General features: G+C 43.3%; 1 long non-coding RNA gene across 2 annotated transcripts; it reads left to right on the forward strand.

Moving 5' to 3' along the window:
* The first annotated feature begins 15,620 nt into the window (after positions 1 to 15,620).
* LOC123167637 (uncharacterized) lies at positions 15,621 to 22,489 on the forward strand. Of its 2 annotated transcripts, none has more exons than XR_006484013.1 (8): positions 15,621 to 16,238; positions 16,341 to 16,632; positions 16,827 to 16,923; positions 17,036 to 17,107; positions 17,221 to 17,323; positions 17,598 to 17,698; positions 17,788 to 17,852; positions 22,176 to 22,489. It is a non-coding gene; the product is annotated as an uncharacterized lncRNA (long non-coding RNA). The 2 variants fall into 2 exon arrangements; XR_006484012.1 differs by having other exon boundaries at positions 17,230 to 17,323.
* Positions 22,490 to 22,791: the final 302 nt, after the last annotated feature.

Below are 22,791 nucleotides of genomic sequence, written 5' to 3' on the forward strand. Positions count from 1 at the left end.
AGCCTGGCATAGTACAAATGATGTAAATATATGTCTTTTTAAAGATTTCAATGCGGACTACGTATGAATGTATATAGACTTGTTTAAAAGTGTAGATTCACTCATTTTGCTCCGTATGTAGTTCGCATTGAAATCTCTAAAAAGACATATATATTTAGGAACGGAGAGAGTAGTCTGCACGCCTCTAATTTTAATATGATGATTAATTTTCGCTACGATTAACTTGTGCCCCCTTGTAGCAGAGCTCGCACTCGCTAGCTCCACAATAGATCTCAAGTTTTTTTTGCGAGGAATAGATCTCAAGTTTGTATACTAAAATAAAATGGCACGGACTGTGCAGTAGCCGAGCCCAGTTGTAGGATTGGATAACTATACAGCCATTTTCTCTTGGAGTTGGTTTCATATCATATTCAAAAAATACAAGTGTGGAAAGGGGCAACCACCCTTGGAGCGTCAGAAACAGGGCTCATGCGGACAACGATAGTCAGTTGGCGAGCGCCTCGGTGCGTCAGTGCATACCGTTGAGCATTGTTCAACCAATATATTGTGCCTCCGTGATAGTTTGTCTCCCATTTTGATAATGATGGTTACTTTTCGATATGTTAACTTAGGCTAGTCATAGTGAGGAGTAACTTAGACTAAGAACATTCATATATTATTACTTGTCTATGTTACTAACTCTGTAGTTGGTAGTGTCATAGGAGTGATAACATAACTATCTTCATTTATTACTTTGTAGTGTCATTTTGCAATCGCTATCTAATAATGACATATTATGTTACTTTATTTGCGTCCCTCCTCTTCAATAATTTGTCACACACTCCTTTTGGCTTATGTGGCATGCATGTCACTACCCATGTTACCTCCATTATGACCAGCCTTAGCACCCCTTGCGGAATTGATCCGATGTTGGTGAAGCAGCTATTATTTGATGATGCGGGGTACCCATGGACGGCACCGGTTGTCAGGATAATATTTCTGTGGCTCGTGGCAGACAATTATCGCACATGATTTCTTTGGCCGTGGGGCATAATTGCAGTTCAGTAGGGATCACTAGACACAATCCCTTGTGCGAGTAATAGCACTACTCACTCCTAGAAATCATTGTGCACTAGATTGGATTTTGTCTTATTAGCTAGGCTGGCGGTGAAATATTTAAATCCGTCACGCATCATTCTTTGTATCTCTAAGGATAGTAAGTGAGTATCATGACCGACTTGCCCAGTTTTAATAGGAGAAACACAAACAGAAGTATATTTCGTGAAAGGCCTCTCTATTCTCTAGGCTTTAAAACTTTCAGACATGGTCATTTTTTTCCCATAAAAGTTTGAGTGTTATGAAATTGCAAGTGCTAGTTCCAGCACCGTTGGAAGCAAAAAAGAGAAATTATTCTAACTAGTAGAATGTTCGTGCGTTGCAACGGGCTTATGAGAAAAAAAAAGATGCTATGAAGCTAAAATAACCGAGAACAATGCCATCTCAACCAACACACATCTTTTTTTGACAATCAGCTAACACATATCATATTATCAAACATAATAATATTATTGACAGATAAAAAATGTGTTTTAATTGGAATGAGTTGTGATTCAGTCATCTCGGCACAATCCGAGTCCAGAGCATTGATTTTGTTTTTTTGCCACATTTTTCATGAATGTCATATGATGATGAAATTTGCAAGCTATGAAAACATTTGCCAAAGTTTCACACAAAAAAAAGAAATTATTTTAATTTATTTCCAAATGTTCTTTATTTTACTGTTCACCATGTGAGCTCGGGATTAGAACAGTTGTGTCTTGTTTTTTTCTTTTTGAAAAAGGAATATATTAATATCGCGAAGATACCAGCCTTTGCACCAACAAGATGTCTAAAAGACATCCAGGATGCACACAGCCCGAAACGATAAAAAAACAAAGGCCTCGCCACACTGAACAACTCCAAACCACCACCAAAGACAATACCCGGAAAACATAAAAGGTCTCCAAAAGCGATGCCTTCAAGAAGAAAACTGTCGACAAGCGTCGTCATTGACCGATCCAAGATCTTAGATTTTCATTCTGAAGAAATCCAAGCTCTCAAAACAAATCCTTCAGCAATGCAATTGCAAGGCACATCCAATGAAGGTCAAACTTTAGTTTTTCACCCTGAAATTCAAGACTCGGCACCCGAGGAGCACCACCAAAAATGAAATCCTCTAGTGCTGCGGCCCCCACTTGTCGCTGCTACTTGTGAAAGTTACCAAATTGTTGTGTCCTGTTTATATACCATTACATAGTAACATGTGGTTGTGTAATGCTTTCCTTAAGATAGGAAACCGTTTAACACTGGCCAAATCCGACCGTTGTATCTCACATCATAACAAATATTCATATCTTAATAAGGGCATTGTCACAGCTAGACCTCCAAGTATGACTCACACTACGGACACTCAAAGAGACAAATTTTATTCAACTCGTGAAAACTAATATACATAGGGCCCGTATGTGGCGTAAATATACATGCATGCTACCCTAGACCACAATACCAATACGCATGCTACCCATGCATCTACTCAGTGTTTACTGTATAGCGTGACGTTGGTCCACCGCGACTCCATGCAGCTGGACTGGTCGTGGTGCTGCATGTAAACCCCAAACTTGAAGTAGTAGGAATCGCTCGGGGTAACGCTGGTGCCGAACTTGTGCTTGCCGTCGACGTACACGGTCACCGTTGACGTCCGGACGTTGTGCACCACGTTTAGGCGGAACCAACGGTTGTAGATGTCGGGCTCGACCTCTGCCCCGCTGTAGAAGCGCAGGACACCGTTGTAGACGTGTAACATCAGCACCGTCGAGTGCGCGGCACCCTCCTGGTTGTGGATCTGCATCACGGACGCACCAGAGGTCCCCGACGGTATGTAGCCATAGCCCTCAAACTGCCACACCCCCGACGAGTAGTCATGGCCCTGAAATATCGACAACGATACATTCATATATGTGTGTGTGACGCTATGCACGGCCAATTTGGATGGAGCGCAGGTACATATGGTGACGGACAGTGTACTTACCCGGAGCCTGACTTCGGAGCGGGGATTGGTGTGGGTGGCGGTGTTGAAGGGCTTGTCGTTTCGGTGCACCCAGAATGTCCGCACGCCGTTGCGGTATTGGAACCGCTGGCTCTCCGGCACGTTGAACGGGCTCTGCACCTGGAAGTCGCCATCGGTGAGCTCCACCTTCTCGAACCCGGCGGTGGGGTTCCCGCTACCACCGCGGGCTGCCACGAGGAAGGTGCAGCCCATGGCCACGAGAAGAAATAGCCATGGACTTGTGAGAGAAGCCATTATTACAGTATGTGAGCAGGATGTGTGTAGCTAGCTAGCAGGTATATATGTGCACAGTGAGTTTGTAATTGATGTGTAGCAAGCAAGCTGCCGATGGATGTTGGAGAAGATCGAGAGGTTAAATAGCACTTGCTGGGTTTGGCGATCGACGTTCAGTTGTTTGACGTGCATTGGGGTGCACGGTGTATTATATTCGTTTCATGCACTTGCGTACGTAGTAGGCAGCCTTTTCTCTTTTGATATTCATCAGAGAACACAAGTGTGGAAAGCGGGCAACCACCCTTGGAACGTCAGGAAAGGGGGCTTATGCGGACAGGGATAGTAAGTTGGCGACAGCGTCGGTACGTCAGTGCACACCGTACTTGCTGGAACATTGTTGGGCCAATATATTGTGACCCCGTGGTAGTCTGCGCGCCTCTAATTTTTAATACGATGATTAATTCTCGCCTCCACAATAGATCTCAAGTTTGTATACTAAAATAAACCGGTACGGACTGTTTGTAGTGGCCATTTTGTGGGATTGGATAACTATGCATCCATTTTCTCTTTCGACTTGTTATTTTCATTATCATATTTAAAAAACACATGTGTGGAAAGGGGCAACCGCCCTTGGAGCGTCAGGAACAGGGCTCATGCGGACAACAATAGTGAGTCGGCGAGAGCCTCGGTACGTCAGTGTGCATACCGTGCTAGAGCATTGTTGGACCAATATATTGTGCCTCCGTGATAGTCTGCCTCTCATTTCAATACGATGGTTACTTTTCTGTTAGCTAACGCTGCTCCGGCCCGTACACAGCCGATAGCTCCACAATAGATCTCACGTTTGTACGTATACAATAAAATAAAATGGTGGAAACAAACAATTTTCAATCTAAAATGCAAATACATCGACTCACCTAAACATCACTATTAACCTTTGCTTATCCACAACATGAATAACTATTGGAGTTTTTCTTTTCTTTGGAAAAAACTTTTGATCTATTCATCAACTGTCAAGGTAGTTCAAAGAACACCAGAAGTAAAAATGACATGCCGATCCGTAGACCGCCTAGTGACTACTATGAGCACTGGAGCGAGCCGAAGGCGCGTCGCCATCATTGCCCCTCCGTTACTTGAGCTACTAGCACATAACCCAAGAAAAGGCACTCCCTATGGTTGGGTTTATTATAAGTAGGGTATGGGTTTTCAGGTCTTTGATTTGACTAATAAAACATTTATAATATGCCAAAAATCATTATATGTTTAGAAAGTTCATTTGATGAAGAATCTAAAATTATTTTTTCTAAAATATAATAAATATTTCCCTAGTCAAATTAAAGACCGAAGAACTCATGCTCGACATATAAACCCAATCAGAGGGAGAACCTGGAAACCAAGCTCCACCAAACATGCCCTTTTGGGTTAACCATATGAAAGAATTAATTGTCAAAATGTTAGTACATATAATAGATTGGCATGTGCTACAAAAGGGCTTACAAAGGCATATACATGATTTTGAGTGGACAGTAGTTATTTTAACCTTTGCTGGATATTCAACCACTGAATTGAGTTCAAATATGGTTGGTACGTGTGCAAGAGAATCCTGAATGACTTCATTCCGGCAGATCCTTGTAAAATCATTGTGCGGTAGTAAACAATGGAATACAAAGTCGGCATGCAGGCATGATTGGCTGTCCGGGTGTGAAGAACACCTCGGTATTTTGGTAGGACCGTGAAACGTTGCGGGATTGAAGTGATACAATTGCTAGGAATTCATAAGAGGGGTCATGAAAATAGGTCCTAAGGTGATTGGAAGATGGTGATCAAGGCGATTGTTTGTGGTGTCCTACAACTGCACACGAGTGGATGATATTGTCTTTGAGCACCACGTCTCAATAGCTGGAATTTTCCATATTCTTGAGTAAAATTGAACCGATGATTTTATCACGCAAGGTACCGACGAACGGTACGGGTTGTCGGGGTAATTTTTCGTTGCCTCATGGAAATCCAATTCTCGCACACGATTTCTTTGGTCTTGGGGTATAATTGCAGTTCACTAGAGATCAGTAGACATGATCCCTTGTGCGAGTAACAGCCCTACTCAGTACTAGAAATCATTGTGCACCAAATCAAATTTTACATTATTAGCTAGGCCGGCGGCCAAATATTTAATTCCATCATATGTCATTCTTTAAATCTCTAAGGAGAGTAAGTGAGTATCATGACCAACTTACCACGTTTTATTTTAATAGGAGGAGAAACACAAACAGAAGTATATTTTGCTAAATTCTCCTCTATTTTCTTGGCTGTGAAACTTTCAGACATGCTCGTATTTTCCCCCATAAATGTTTGACTGTTAAGAAAATGCAAGTTCTAGTTACTGTGCTGTCGGAAGCAAAAAAAGGGAAATTGTTTTAATTTTCTGTGTGATCTGGAAGTGATGTCTAAATTTTACTTGTGTATATGGTTGTTTGGGTTCTGAATTTCAATACTCGGTCGAAGCAATGCAGAAGATCCACATACTGGAGTAGATTATAAGTCAGTATATGCTCTCAAGAGCTCTAAATGCTTGATACTCAGTACAGAGAAGCTCTTGGATCTGCCGATCGGGAGGCATTTCCATAGCATTGACATTCAACCATTGTACCTAGATCGCGCTGTCTCTAATCAGTACTAATTTTGAATTTTGTCTATGCTATATCAACAATAATGCAAAATGGGGCAACCCGGTTCAAGAAATAGAAAATGCATGACAAAAAATATGGTGAGTGCCCATAAGGCAGTCATACCAGCTGACGAAACTGAAACAATCGATCAAGGGAGCGGGCAGGAATTAGATAAGACAACACAAAAGTTGAGCAAACTACAAACAACAACCTGCCACAACTCTTTCATGTGTAAATTTTTTTTATCGAGGGTAGCTGGCAGACAACACGAACTCCTCTTCCTGAGTATATTGCCTAATAACTTTCTCCAAGCTTGTCCTTTCAATTGCTGATGCATATCTGGCTGTCGAATAATTCAACTCATTTGTTTTTATGGAAAAACTTCCAGGGCAGGCTCCTTGTGTCCTTGGAGGCGTTCCAATGTCATTTCCAATGATCTCATGGTTGGTCGCTCCTCTGCTATTAGTTTTATGCATGACATGGCTAGAACAGCTACTTCCTCAAGCTGGCTACCTCCCTCCTTCATGACTTGTGGATCCAGTATTTCAACCAATTTACCTTCTGCAAATAGTTCAACAAATTGTGCAACAAGTCCATCTCTTTAGGATGATCTATATGTAGCTGAAATTTTCCTAGTAAGCAACTCAATGAGAATTACCCGTAGCTATAAATATCCAAAAGTTCCTTGAACCACTGTTGTTGTAGTTGATTGATCACGAGGAATGTACCTTGAAGCTCCAAAGTCACACACCTTTGTTGTGAATGCAGCATCAAGAAGTATATTGGCTGACTCAATATCTCTGTATTACTGGGACTGAAATGGCTGAGTGAAGGTAAACAAGGGCTTTGCCAATTTCTGTTGCGATTCTTAATCTATTTTTCCAAGTTATTGATCCCAGCGGTTCCTTGTGAAGAAGATCACATAGGGTACCATTGGAAATGAATTCATAGACCAACAAAGAGACTTCAGTCTCGAGACAACATCCAAGAAGCTTTACACTATTCCTATGGTTGACTTGTGAGAGTATGGCAACTTTATTTATAAACTCACTAATTTCTCTCTTGACCACAATATTTGACTTTTTAATGGCTACAACATGCAAGTCAGACAAAATCCCTTTGTATACAGTACCATGCCCTCCTCCTCCAAGCTTACTCTCAGAAAACCGCCATTTTACAAAACGTGACACTTTGCACCGAACCGAAGAATTGACAGTGACAAAAAAACACTGATGAGAAATGCTAACAAGTTTGATGACCTAACTGATCGGTTGGGCCCGCCTGTCGGGCTGAGTTGGCATAACAAAGTGACACATATTGACAAAAAATGCCAAGTCTTCTTCTTCCTCCTCTCTCTCTGGTCAAACAAATAATAATGCCACGACCACCGCTGTGACCTCTCGCCTCCGCCTCGATCCGGTCAGAGACCGAGCCCTGGTGACCCCCACATTCGGATCCGGCGCCGATTCGTCCATTTCGCTGCCCGCCAGACATCCCCGACCTCTACCGCGCCCGTTCCCTACCGTGCCAGTCCTTGACGCGCCAGATCCGACGCGTCCCTGGCGGAGTTGACCTCCAACACCGCTGCCGCCTGCCTCCTCTACTTGCCACAGATCTGGATGGAAGTGATGTTGAGGTGCCCGTGTGGCACCTTCAGTAGCTGTCCGAAGACCCTTGCAACGTCCAGGCATCCACCGTGAGCAGGAGCAGCTGCTTGGCAATGCCCTCCACGCGCCTCTGAAGCTCCTCTTACGCCAGTCCAGTTCATGGACGGCGTCGGCAACGGCGGTGACGGGGTACCGCCGGCGGCGGCCTAAGCGACTTGGTTGTCCCTGAACTTCGTGAGGCGCGAGGCGTGGTCGGTGAAGTGGGCCCATCTAACCAAACGTCGTCGTACTGCTGGTGCCGCTCGTCGGCGCCGCATACTGCCCAAGCAAGATTGTTCCCTCGTAGGCTCAAAAACGTTACATGATAATAACTAATCATGTTTAATAGAGAACAGATAACCCCAAGGAAGATTGTTGATGGGGTGGGGTGTTGCATTGAATTCCATCTTTATCTATTTTATCCCTCTAGATCATTGAATGTAGCTGAAAATACGAGGCACGCCAGCAATCCTCAGAGGCTTATTGATGTAGTCCTCAGCTCCCCCATGCAAGCACCTGAATAAAAAAATTGATTTCAATTTGAATACTTGTATAGAAAATAGTTAACTAATGCAATACTTGATGTTTTGCATTTACTCACTCCATAATTCTTTCAAGGATAACATCAATGCATGCAATCACTATTGGAATGTGCTACAGCCTATGAGATTCTTGATTTCATAAATACAGAGTTCATTATTACTTCATAACGAATTATAGTATTTACACGCACTTGAGTAAATATAGGACAACAAAACCACAATTGTGCTTATGATGAAGTTTAGAAATCTCCCAAAAAGTACATGCCTTCACCTCTCTAAGAAAATCATAACTAGTCATATATGGCTTGCAGTATTCAGTGAAAATCAAGTCCACATCATGTTCCTATATCCAAAGTTCACGATGTCAAATATGTCAAATATAGTAAGCAACGAAAGTAACTTCAATAAGTGTATATGTTCTATACTAAACGAAAGTACGAGACGGTGACACGCTGCCTGCAGCGGGGCGACAGGAGCATCACGAGCCCAGTTTGGGCTCGGCCGGGCCTAGGTTGCCTGGTTTGCTTCAAATGTTGCATCTGGTCAGTTACTGCCGAGGGTGGGGGAGATTGGCCCCTCTCGCGTGGCTGTTGACTCTGTCGCTCTTTTTTGACGGTGTGCGATGGATCGTCCGGGGCCGTGGTTGGTTGGCAGTCGGGGAAATCTTTGTCGTCTTGACCGACAACGACGTAGTGATGCCCGTGGGCGGCGACGTGCCTTCCTAAGGGCGTCGGGTATACCCCTTACCCCATGCCCCTTCACGTACCGGGGAAAATCCTGGGACAAGTCTGGGCAGCGTCATCGTTGTCGTGTTCCTTCTAGAAGGTGCCGCCTGGTATGCTGCGTTCCGGCGTGCTAGGAGCGTGGTGGAAATTTTCCGGTTGGGGCAATGGTTGCGGGTCATCATCATTTTCATTGATCCGACATGGTTGGCATTATTTTCTCTTTTGTTTCGTTTGGGCGTGCTTGTGCTGAGACCCCATCAGTTGTATCGTGTTGTTGATATATTAATATATAGCAGGGCGACATCCTATTTTGAGGATTCAGTTAGTTCCATGAGCCTGGAGCTTAGATTACATAGTCCGAGTGAGAGTACAAAGATTGGATATATACCCGTTGGGTTTCTATTTGATTTGATTTCTTGGATTTGTTCTTTGACTTGCTTGGAGCATAGATTAATTACATAGTCCAACTATGAACGAGTCTCATCTTTGTCAAAAAGAATGAACTAGTCTCATCTCAAATAGTTAAGACCGATGATATATTCATGCTGCGAACTGTTTGGTTGCTTGTCTTTGGTTTTCCTTAACGTTACCATGCTCAATTCTGTAACATGCTGTCCATTGCCAATTACTGCTTGCTTGGTCTATATTTGGTTCATAACCAAAGTATATATACCAAAACTGATAAAACAATTTGCCCAACTTGCTGCAATTGTGATAAACTGATAACTGATCCTACTGTCCTGCATCCAGGTCCGGGGGTAGTTGGGAGACTATTGAGAATAAGAAGAAGAAATCAGGGCAAACATCTGGGAGGGGACAATGGGCACCACAGACTTCATCCTCGAATGCTCCAGCCAATACAGCATGCCAAGCTTGAATGGCAATGGATCTTTGCGTCCTTCAGGAAACAATTCGGCTCCTCAACTTTAATTGCAATGTTCATCTTTGGGAACACGTAAGAAGTCAGATTTTGCATTTTGAGGCGATATCTGCTCCGAGATTTCGATTCAGTTAGTTGAAATTCCGATTCAGTTAGTTGAAAATTTCCAAATCTGGCCGAGATTTCGGATCTCCCTCCCCCCGTGTCATCTAACGGAGCGAGGAGACTAGGGGCTCCTCTCCCTCCTTACAGCGCCTTCCATAACCCCCTCAACCCTTGTGGTGCCAGGGGCGAATGCCCCAACTGCCCCCCCCCCCCGCCGCACCCCGCACGGCGATCCAGCTCGGGTGGAGGCGGCTGGCAGCGGTGCCCCTTGGCCTTTCCCGGATCCGGCGGCGGTGTGTCGTCTCGGGTAGCACAGTGCGGCTGCTTGGCCGCAGGGCATCACGGCGGCTGGCGGCGGTGCCCTCCCGGCCCGGATCTAGGCCCTTTTGGGCCCCATCTTGTCCTGAGCAGGACATGTTGGGTTTGCCTACGTCGTCTCCAGCAAAAGGAGGTGCGGCTCATGCTGGTGGTGGTAGAGACGCCGACACGCTGACTGCAGCGGGGCGACGGGAGCTTCACGAGCCCTTTTTGGGCACGGCCGGGCCTAGGTTGCCTAGTTTGCTTATGATGTTGCATCTGGTCAGTTACCGCCGAGGGCGGTGGAGATTGTCCCCTCCTGTGTGGCTGCTGACTCTACCGCTCCTCATTGATGGAGTGTGATGGATCGTCCGGGGTCGTGGTTGGTTGCCAGTCGGGGGAAATCATTGTCGGCTTGACCGACACCGACGCAGTGATGCCTGTGGGCGCCACTGTTCCTTCCTTAAAGGCGTCGGGTATACCCCTTACCCCATGCCCCTTCGCGTACCAGGGGAAACCCTGGGACAAGTCCGGGAAGCGTCATCGTCGTCGTGTTCCTTCTTGAAGGTGCTGCTTGGTATGCTGCGTTCCGGAGTGCTAGGAGCGTGGTGAGAATTTTCCGGTTGTCGCAACGGTTGCGGTTCATCATCGTTTTCACTGATCCGATGTGGTTGGCATTATTTTCTCTTTTGTTTCGTTTGGGTGTGCATGTGCTGAGACCCCGACAATTGTATCGTGTGGTTGATATATTAATATATATAGCAGGGCGAAAGTCTATTTTGAGCATTCGATTGGTTCGATGAGCTTGGAGCTTAGATTACACAGTCCGGGCGAGTGAACAGAGATTAGATATATACCCGTTGGGTTTCTATTTGATTTGATTTCTTGGATTTCTTCTTTGACTTGGTTGGAGCGTAGATTAATTACATAGTCCAACTATGAACGACTCTCATCTTTGTTGAAAAGACTGAACTAGTCTCGTCTCATATAGTTAAGACGGATGATATATTCATGCTGCCAACTGTTTGGTTGCTTGTCTCAGGTTTCCTTAACGTTACCATGCTCAATTCTATAACATGCTGTGCATTGCCAATTACTGCTTGCTTGGTCTATATTTGGTTCATAACCTAAGTATATATGCGTAAACTGATCAAACAATTTGCCCAGCTTGCTGCCATTGTGATAAACTGATAACTGATCCTACTGTCCTGCATCCAGGTCCGGGGTGGTTGGTAGACCATTGAGAATAAGAAGAAGAAATCAGGGCAAACATCTGGGAGGGGACAATGGGCACCACAGACTTCATCCTCGAATGCTCCAGCCAATACAGCATGCCAAGCTTGAATGGCAATGGATCTTCGCGTCCTTCAGGAAACAATTCGGCTCCTCAACTTGAATGGCAATGTTCATCTTTGGGAAAACGTAAGAAGTAAGATTTTGCATTTTCAGGCGATATCTGCTCCTCAACTCCTTGTAGATGTGATACTTGATTTGAATCTTTTTGGGATGTACCTATTTGGAAAGAAAGAAAAACTTCACAGTTGAAGTATCGTTATGATTCAACATGGAGAGGGACCGATATTTCATATGTAATAGGAAATGTTTCATAGTATTAATAAAATGTTCCCAACATTTTCAAAAAATGTATACACGTTTCAAGTATATGTTTGTGACACTTTAATAATTGTTCGTACAATCTAAGAAAAAGTTGTTCTCATAATTTCAATTGAAACGTTTTATCTCATTCCAAAAAAAATGTTTGTGCCATTTAAATGAAATATTTACACATTAAAAAATATGTTCATGAATTTTTATAAATTGCTTTATAAATTTTTTAAAAAATTGTATAATCTAAGAAAAAGTTTCGTACCATTAACAAATTCATTCATTCGTATGTGTCTGTCATAGTTTGTGTGTGTGTCAGCGCGCGCGTGAAAGTTGGCTCTCTCGCATGTTGTACTAGCTTTCTACTGATTAAGTTGGTTCTCGCTGTTGGAGTTGTGGCCAGACCTGGCCATGATGGAGTAGGCACAAGACATTGAAGAGGAAGGAGAGGGGACCGGAGAGGGCGAGAGGACTAAGGTTTTGACTAGGTTTTGTTAGACGCGGGTGGAGATTTATAGGGGGAGTGGTGGGTGGCGTGAGCCATAGCAGTCCGATACGACGTTGCGGCAGTGTCCAAGCCTCGCCATACCCGCGCCACATAAGTCTAGATATGGGTTTTCCGGACAGCCCTAACGGCTGGGCTGGTTGTGGGGCGGCTTTGAGGGCTCTAGTTGTAAATGCTCTTATTCCTTTTTACGGGTAAATGCTCTTACGCCTTGTCTCTAACTTAAGGAGGTGGGTTCGGTTTAGTAAACATTAAAAGATATTATCACGTGGTTCAAAAAAAAGATAGGAAAGAACATGTATATACAAAATATCAAAACCGTAATAATAATATTATGTATTGATCTGACTCGTATATATAAATTAGTGCGGGGGAGAAAGATTTGAAGTAGAGGGCAAGTGCTAAAGGCTTTTAAACCTATTATTCTTTTATAACTCTTACTATCTGTAAATTAAGGGAAACAAATGAATCCGCAAAAAAGGGGAAACAAATAAATTTCCTTCTTTCTAATTGTATAGTCTACAAAGCAGAGACATGAGCTGGAAATAAAGGGGATGTCTATGGTCGCCAGGGTTTAAAGTGATTTCCATCCAGCTCAAAAGGAAAGGAAAGTGGCAGCTCCGCTGGACAATAGAAGTAAGAGCAGAGCGAATCCTCGCGATGTCTGGCAGTAGACGCTACGGCGGGCCTCCCGGCAACGAAGAGAACCCCGGTGAGAGCCCCCCCTCCTTGCCGCGGTTCGGAGATGTCTATGCTTCTTTGGGGATCCGCGCGATAGCTGGAGCTGGGGCCGGGGGCGAATCAATTGTTGCATCTGGTGATTTGCTTTTGCTCGATCCATCCATCGGGGCAAGGACTGATGAGGAGTGATTTGTAAATTAGGCATGATTATTTTATTATTATTATTATTGTTATTAGGTTTTGGTTTGTTTGCTTTTAAGGGGACTCAGTTAGTTGAAAATCTTCAAATTTGGCCAAGATTTCGGATCTCCCTCCCCCGCGTCATCTAAACAAGCGAGGAAACTAGGGGCTCCTCGCCCACCTACAACGCCCCCCTTAACCCCATCAACCCTTGTGGTGCCAGCGGCGAAGGCCCCAAGTCCCCCCCCGCCGCCCCTGCGCGGCTATCCGACTCGGGTGGAGGTGCCTGGCGGCGGTGCCCCTTGGCCGTTCACGGATCCGGCGGCGGTGTGTCATCTCGGGTAGCGCAGTGTCTGGTGGTGAGGTGGCGGTGGCGCGGCTGCTTGGCCGCGGGGCGGCGCGGCGGTTGGCGGCGGTGCCCTCCCGGCCAAGATCTAGGCCCTTTTGGGCCCCATCTGGGCCTGAGCAGGCCATGTTGGGTTTGCCTGCATCATCTCTAGCAAAAGGAGGTGCGGCTCATGCTGGTGGTGGTAGAGATGCCGACATGCTGACTACAACGGGACGACGGGAGCTTCACGAGCCAGTTTTGGGCACGACCGGGCCTAGGTTGCCTGGTTTGCTTCTGATGTCGCACCTGGTCAGTTACTGCCGAGGGCGGTGGAGATTGTCCCCTCCCGCGTGGCTGCTAACTCTACCGCTCCTCATTGATGGAGTGCGATGGATCGTCCGGGGTCGTGGTTGGTTGGCAGTCGGGGGAAATCCTTGTTGGCTTGATCGACACTGACGCAGTGATGCCCGTGGGCGCCACCATTCCTTCCTTAAGGGCGTCGGGTATACCCCTTACCCCACGCCCCTTCGCGTACCGGGGAAAACCCTGGGACAAGTCCGGGCAGTGTCGTCGTCGTCATGTTCTTTCTTGAAGGTGCTGCTTGGTATGCTGCGTTCCGGAGTGCTAAGAGCGTGGTGAGAAATTTCCGGTTGTCACAACGGTTGCGGTTCATCATCGTTTTCACTGATCCGATGTGGTTGGCATTATATTCTCTTTTTTTCCGTTTGGGCGTGGTTGTGCTGAGACCCCAGCAATTGTATCATGTGGTTGATATATTAATATTTATAGCAGGGCAAAAGCCTATTTTGAGCATTCGGTTAGTTCCATGAGCTTGGAGCTTAGATTACACAGTCCGGGTGAGTGAACAGAGATTAGATATATACCCGTTGGGTTTCTAATTGATTTGATTTCTTGGATTTCTTCTTTGACTTGCTTGGAGCGTGGAATAACTACATAGTCCAACTATGAACGACTCTCATCTTTGTCGAAAAGTATGAACTAGTCTCATCTCATATAGTTAAGACCGATGATACATTCATGCTGCCAACTGTTTGGTTGCTTGTCTCAGGTTTTCCTTAACGTTACGATGCTCAATTCTATAACATGCTGTCCATTGCAAATTACTGCTTGCTTGGTCTATATTTGGTTCGTAACCTAAGTATATATAACTAAACTAATCAAGCAATTTGCCCAATTTGCTGCAGTTGTGATAAACTGATAACTGATCATAGTCCTGCATCCAGGTCCGGGGTTGGTTGGGAGACTATTGAGAATAAGAAGAAGAAATCAGGGCAAACATCTAGGAGGGGCAATGGGCACCACGGACATCATCCTCGAATGCTCCACCCAATACAACATGCGAAGCTTGAATGGCAATGGATCTTTACATCCTTCAGGAAACAATTCGACTCCTCAACTTGAATGGCAATGTTCATCTTTGGGAACACGTAAGAAGTCAGAGTTTGCATTTTGAGGCAATATCTGCTCCTTTACTCCTTGTAGAGGTGATACTTGATTTCCATCTTTCTTGGGATGTACCTATCTGGAAAGAAAAACTTCACACTTGAAGTATCGTTATGATTCAACATGGAGAGGGACCGATATTTCATATGTAATAGGAAATGTTTCATAGTATTAATAAAATGTTCCCAACATTTTCAAAAAATGGATACACGTTTCAAGTATATGTTTGTGACACTGTAATAAATGTTCGTATAATCTAAAATAAAGTTGTTCCCATAATTTCAATAGATATGTTTCATCTCATTCGAAAAAAATGTTTGTGCCATTTAAATGAAATATTTACACATTAAATAATATGTTCATGAATCTATCTATCTATCTATCTATCTATCTATCTATCTATCTATCTATCTATACCTATACTAATTACAGACTCCCTAAAAATTACCATGTTAATCAGTAATTAGGAGCCGTTAATCCGGTGGGACCGAGTTATTACGGTGTAGATCAACGCACATAATCCCAGCCTTTAATTATGATAAGTACGGAACAATTATTGACTAGAAAGCCCACGACTCTTTAGAAATAAGAATAGAACCGAACCAGAAGGCCCAGAAAGTTTTCACACGGTTGTAGAAATTGAAGCCCATGGTGCTGCCCCTAAAGTATCTTTGTACAGGACCTTCTATTCCTTTCCCAAGAGAAAAAACAACGTGAATCAATCTCACGCAATGGGATCTCGATCTACTGCCTCTCTTCCTGTGGAAAACGAATCTCTCTCAAATTGGATCAGGCAAGTTGGGGCAAGGATATGGTGTACTCACGGGGCTAAATTATTTTCCTCGGTAGTTCAGGTTCTTCTTCAATCACCAATGTTTTCTGAAGTTGTTATTTTTTGCCGGTTGGTAATTTAATCGACTGTATGTTTTCCGTTGTCTTCGAGCTGAATACAAGGACGAAGATGTGTTTCTCTAGACTCCAATTCCCCAATCCCTTCTCTAGACAGGAATCAGGTGCCAGGGATTGGGGCCAATCCCTCGACTCTCTCTGTAGTAGACAGGAAACATGGTCAGGGATTGCATGGCGGCCGCAACAATGACAGGGCTGCTGTTAACTGCTCCCGCTGGCGAGGAGAAGGAGAGGTCGTGGCACCCAGCCGCGAGGAAGACGGAGGATCGCTGCAGCTCCACCCAGTAGTAGCCGCTCCCACAGTCCCACCCACGAAGAAGACGGAGGTTGCTTCGGCTGCTCCTGGTCGTCCCTTGCACCTTCAGTTTGATAGGATAAAACCGTCTGATTCTTGAGGTGTTTCCTTGGTATGACACGTAGACATATATTTATTTGGTTTGACTTGGATAAGAGGAGACTACGCCAATGATTGCTTATGCCTTCATATGCAATTTCGTTCAAATTTTCAGGCACACGTGAGTTTGATCTGGAGCGAGACAATAGATTGGTTACTCTCTCTTATAAGACATGCAGATTATTATTTCAACCTTGCTATCGTCCATCTCATGCATAAAGCATATGAGTACATGCAAAGTGTTGTAGCTAATAACACATAATTATCTTCCGATCAACCACCAGACTAGATGGGTTCCGCACCATAGACAACCAGCGGCTCCATGTCTTACCCATCAACTGATTTTCTTCTTCTCATCACCCATGTGTATGGCGCATGCCAGCATGCAACAACGCCTCCCCCTGCAGGTATGAATAACATGCATGGAAATCAAATTTTTTTTTGAATCTACTCCCTCCGTTCTAAAATAGATGACCCAATTTTATACTAAAATTTGTATAAAGTTGAGTCATCTATTTTGGAACGGAGGGAGTAATAGTTACATCTCTAAATGATTTTTTATTTTGCTTCTGATTAACTTATGTGCATCGAGGTGCATCAGGTATCATGAATGGAAATATTATACCAATCTATGCGTCTCACAATCGTTTCTTAATTAAGCATACCAAGCGTGCAGTGAAGACATATTAATATATAAGGTAATACAAGAAACAGGAACATTGCTATTTGATCACTTAACAGTGGCAGTATACCAGGCTCAGACTGCGTGCATGTCTGCATACTGCATGTATGTGCGGTTTAATTTTTCAGTGCATGCTTACACATATATATCACAAGAAGATGTGGTCGACTTCGAGAACGTCTTAACATCTGACGGAGTAGGTACGTGATGGACTAGCTCCTTTTGTAACCTTCTTTACTATTAATCTACTAATTTGTCCATGGAATTTCTCTTATCCCCTCTGCTACGTAAATGTCATGAGTCAATTCAAAAGTTATTTCAGGATAAGGTATAGCATTAAACTGCGAAGGGGATGTTTGTAGGCTGGTACATAAATATGGTTCCTATGTACAAAAAACCATTTGTTCTAATACTGGGTGAGTTCTAATCAAGCATATTAATTAATTTTTGTTGTGGTATTTCATAGTAGTAGTATCTACCACTTATTAATAATCTTATTAGCTCATGATGTGATATAGTTTTGGATTACGACCATTGGTGTAGTAAGACAGTAATGAGTTCGATATTCATTTATTTCATAGTTTTCTTTAGTTGAACTGAACATGATCTAATAGGGAAAACTCATATTAGTCTGACTTATGAAATGCAAGACATGAAATGAACTCATTTTGTGCACTATATTTTGTCCAGGGATTGACGACCTTTTTTTAAAGACGTGGTAGCAACAACAGCACCATTTATTCTGGCGATGACATGTCCATGTACATTGATATGGTTGACACACACCTCAGGTAATTGCTCCTCCTCTTTGTATATATGTACGGATGTGTTTCTGTTGTTATATATAAATGAAATTTAAACTCCAGCATATTTCATGCAGGCTTCATGGCCATTTACAGTGTCTCTATATGGATGGAGTATTTGTTTGTTCTTTTCTAAAAAAAGGTAGTATAATCCATTAAATCTTTCTCCCTCTCGCCATGATACTTAATGTCGTTTGATTACTCAACAAGAAAAGATTTGAAGGCAGAAATTGATTCAAGATGGGACCTGTCTTGCATTCTAATTTTGTGCATTATATTTCTTACCAATATTTTGTAGTTGACATAGTGTAGAATGATATATTCTGATGAAAGGGATAAGGAAACAATACATGCAACAATGCAGATCTGCGTATATTAGCATAACTTCCACATTATATTGAGCCAATGGCCACTCCAGTACTTCTCTTTGAACAAAATGTGTGATATATGGCTGCATTAATTGCTGCTATGTAAATAAACTTTCATGTAAATTATTATTCCCTGAGAATTATACTAGGCAGGATATTCATTTGAACAGGCACGAGATTAAGCATTCGCATTGTGTTTAGTTGTAGGTTCATCCGTGGTATAAGTGTGAAACAAATAGTAGTTGAAACGTACACTCCATTTTAGACTTCATTCCAATTTAAATGAGTTATTTGACATTATTGTGATGAATAATAAAGCCTTCAATGGAAATGATGGAAGTAACTCACGTACTATTAGTGGGCATCAGGCCTTGGTGCCATTTAAATTTTAGCATCACAATTTCAGGTCAGCTAGCTCCCTCCAGGGGTTATATCATGAAAATCTAGACCCATTTAAAAGCTCATTCCTTTTAGTTTACAAGGCTGGCACATATTACCAGGTCAACTTTTACGATCAATTATACCAGTGGTATATTTGGGTAAACAAAATTTGTATCCTGTAAATCACTTGCATTCGTAAGAAATACGTCCGGTGCGTCCAAACACAACTTATTAATCATACTTGACCTATACCTATATTTGGAAGATTATGTTATTTTATAGAATATCACACATATACCTTCATACAACTTTCTTTCTAACTAAGTGCTAATGTTTATTGTATTGATGATCGACGTGTTTTTTCCTTTCTCACTTTACTTTTACTTTATAAATGTATGTCACAAAGGTTTATTTCCCAGCCAAAGGGAATTTATCCAGATGACGTAGCTACAGTTAATATAGTATGCATTCCATGATATTGCTTTGCTCGCTTTATTTGACCCATTAGATTTCTTGGTAGGAATTCTCTTGCCATTGACCTTATTTCATGTACACAATAACTACATACTTGCAAACCTGTAGCATAGAAGTGCTCTCTAATCTATCATCAGGGGAACAAGGTACTACTTGCTTAACTGCAAGCTTTGCATTTTAAGCTAAATCAGCTCGAAAGAAATTGACATACTTTAGAATATAGTACTAATAAAGATACATAAAGTGCATAAGCATGGAATATTTCTATATGTTAGATAACATAAAACAATATGAAATCATAAAGAAAGTAAATTTAATACAAATTAGTGAGGCATCACAATTATACAAAAAATGAAATTGAAAATGTACATACATAAATATAGTTGTTTTTTTCAAATATGTCAATACCAAATTTTAAAATTACAAGGTGTTCCACATGTGTTGGACAAAATCTACAAAAAAAGATAATTACATATTTACACATGTATCTTGGAACGGATAGACTATTTTTCAATAAACTAGCCCGTGCGAATGCACGGATTGGCGTCTAGTTTTTTTAATTTATTTATAAAAATTTAAAAATTTGTATAACTTAAGAAAAAGTTTCGTACCATTAACAAATTCATTCATTCATATGTGTGTGTGTGTCCGCGTGCGCGTGAAAGTTGGCTCTTTAGCACGTTGTACAAGCCTTGCGCTGATTAAGATGGGGCTCGCTGTCGGAGCTGTGGCTGGACCTAGCATGACGGATTGGGCAGAAGAGATTGGAGAGGAAGGAGAGGGGACGGGGGGACACTGGAGAGGGCGAGAGGACTAAGGTTTTGACTAGGGTTTGTTAGATGCGTGTTGAGTTTTTTAGTGGGAGTGGTGTGTGGCCTGGGCCATAGCTGGCCGATACGACGTGGCCGACATGTCCAAGCCTCGCCATAGCCGCCCCACATACATCTTGATATGGGGTTGCCGGACAGCCCAAACGGTTGGGCTGGTTGTGGGGTGGCTTTGAGGGCTCTAGTTGTAAATGCTCTTACTCCTTTTTTACGGGTAAATGCCCTTACTCCTTTTTTATGGGTAAATGCCCTTACTCCTTATCTCTAGCTTAAGGAGGTGGGGCCGGTTTAAGAAATGTTAAAAGATATTATCATGTGGTTTTAAAAAATCGAGAGGAAAGAACATGTATATACAAAATATCGAAACCGTACTAATATTCTTATGTATTGATCTGACTGTATATATAGAATAGTGCAGGGGGGAAGATTTGAAGTAGAGGGCAAGTGGTAAAGGCTTTTAAACATATTATTCTTTTATAACTCTTACTATCTGTAAATTAAGGGAAACAAATGAATCCGCAATAAAGGGAAACAAATAAATTTCCTTCTTTCTAATTGTATAGTCTACAAAGTAGAGACATGAGCTGGAAATAAAGGGGATGTCTACTTTGGTCGCCAGGGTTTAAAGTGATTTCCATCCAGCTTAAAAGGAAAGGAAAGTGGCAGCTTCGCTCGACACTAGAAGCAAGAGCAGAGCGAATCCTCGCGATGTCTGGCAGTAGACGCTGCGGCGGGCCTCCCGGCAATAGCGAGAACCACAGTGAGAGCCCCCCGCTCCTTGCCGTGGTTCGGAGATGTCTATGCTTCTTTGGGGATCCGCGTGATGGCTGGGGATGGGGCTGGGGGCGAATCAATTGTTGCACCTGGTGATTTGTTTTTGCTCGATCCATCCATCGGGGAAAGGACTGATGAGGAGTGATTTGTGAATTAGGCATGCTTATTTTATTATTATTGTTGTTATTAGGTTTTGGTTTGTTTGCTTTTAAGGGGATTCAGTTAGTTGAAAATTTTCAAATCTGGCCGAGATTTCGGATCTCCCTCCCCCGTGTCATCTAACCGACTGAGGCGACTAGGGGCTCCTCTCCCTCCTTACAGCGCCCCCCTTGACCCCCTCAACCCTTGTGGTGCCAGCGGCGAATGCCCAACTCCCCACCCGCCGCACCCCGCACGGTGATCCGGCTCGGGTGGAGGCGGCTGGCAGCGGTGCCCCTAGGACTTTCACGGATCCGGGGCGGTGTGTCGTCTCGGGTAGCGCAGTGTCGGGTGGTGAGGTGGCGGTGGCGCGGCTGCTTGGCCGCAGGGAGTTGCGGCGGCTGGCAGCGTTGCCCTCCCGGCCCAGATCTAGGCCCTTTTGGGCCCCATCTTGGCCTGAGTAGGCCATGTTGGGTTTGCCTGCGCCGTCTCTAGCAAAAGGAGGTGCGGCTGATGCTGGTGATGGTAGAGACGCCGACCGCTGACTGCAGCGGGGCGACGGGAGCTTCACGAGCCCGTTTTGGGCACGGCCGGACCTAGGTTGCCTGGTTTGCTTTTGATGTTGCATCTGGTCAGTTACCGCCGAGGGCGGTGGTATTGTCCCCTCCTGCGTGGCTACTGACTCTACCGCTCCTCATTGATGGAGTGCGATGGATCGTCCGGGGTCGTGGTTGGCCGGCGGTCGGGGGAAATCCTTGTCGGCTTGACTAACACCGACGCAGTGATGCCCGTGGGCACCACCGTTCCTTCCTTAATGGCGTCGGGTATACCCCTTACCCCATACCCCTTTGCGTACCAGGGGAAACCCTGGGACAAGTCCGGGCAGCGTCGTCATTGTCGTGTTCCTTCTTGAAGGTGCTGCTTTGTATGCTGCGTTCCGGAGTGCTAGGAGCGTGGTGAGAATTTTTCGGTTGTCACAACGGTTGCGGTTCATCATCGTTTTCACTGATCCGATATGGTTGGCATTATTTTCTCTTTTGTTTTGTTTGGGCGAAAGCCTATTTTGAGCATTCGGTTAGTTCGATGAGCTTGGAGCTTAGATTACACAGTCCGGGTGAGTGAACAGAGATTAGATATATACCCGTTGGGTTTCTATTTGATTTGATTTCTTGGATTTGTTCTTTGATTTGGTTGGAGCGTAGATTAATTACATAGTCCAACTATGAATGTCTCTCATCTTTGTCGAAAAGATTGAACTAGTCTGATCTCATATAGTTAAGACCGATGATATATTCATGCTGCCAACCGTTTGGTTGCTTGACTTAGGTTTTCCTTAACGTTACCATGCTCAATTCTATAACATGCTGTCCATTGCCAATTACTGCTTGCTTGGTCTATATTTGGTTCATAACCTAAGTATATATAACTAAACTGATCAAACAATTTGCCCAACTTGCTGCCATTGTGATAAGCTGATAACTGATCCTACTGTCCTGCATCCAGGTCTGGGGTAGTTGGGAGACTATTGAGAATAAGAAGAAGAAATCAGGGTAAACATCTGGGAGGGGACAATACAGCATGCCAAGCTTGAATGGCAATGGATCTTTGCGTCCTTCAGGAAACAATTCGGCTTCTCAACTTTAATGGCAATGTTCATCTTTGGGAACACGTAAGAAGTCAGATTTTGCATTTTGAGGCGATATCTGCTCCTCAACTCCTTGTAGATGTGATACTTGATTTCAATATTTTTGGGATGTACCTATTTGGAAAGAAAGAAAAACTTCATAGTTGAAGTATCGCTATGATTCAACATGGAGAGGGACCGATATTTCATATGTAATAGGAAATGTTTCATAGTATTAATAAAATGTTCCCAACATTTAAATATATATATATACACGTTTCATGTATATGTTTGTGACACTTTAATAATTGTTCATACAATCTAAAATAAAGTTGTTCTCATAATTTCAATTGAAATGTTTTATCTCATTCCAAAAAAATGTTTGTGCCATTTAAATGAAATATTTATACATTAAAAAGTATGTTAATGAATATTTTTAAATTGCTTTATAATTTTTTTAAATTGTATAATTTAAGAAAAAGTTTTGTACAATTA

The sequence above is a fragment of the Triticum aestivum genome, chromosome 7D, assembly GCF_018294505.1.
Source record: "Triticum aestivum cultivar Chinese Spring chromosome 7D, IWGSC CS RefSeq v2.1, whole genome shotgun sequence".
Taxonomy (NCBI): domain Eukaryota; kingdom Viridiplantae; phylum Streptophyta; class Magnoliopsida; order Poales; family Poaceae; genus Triticum; species Triticum aestivum.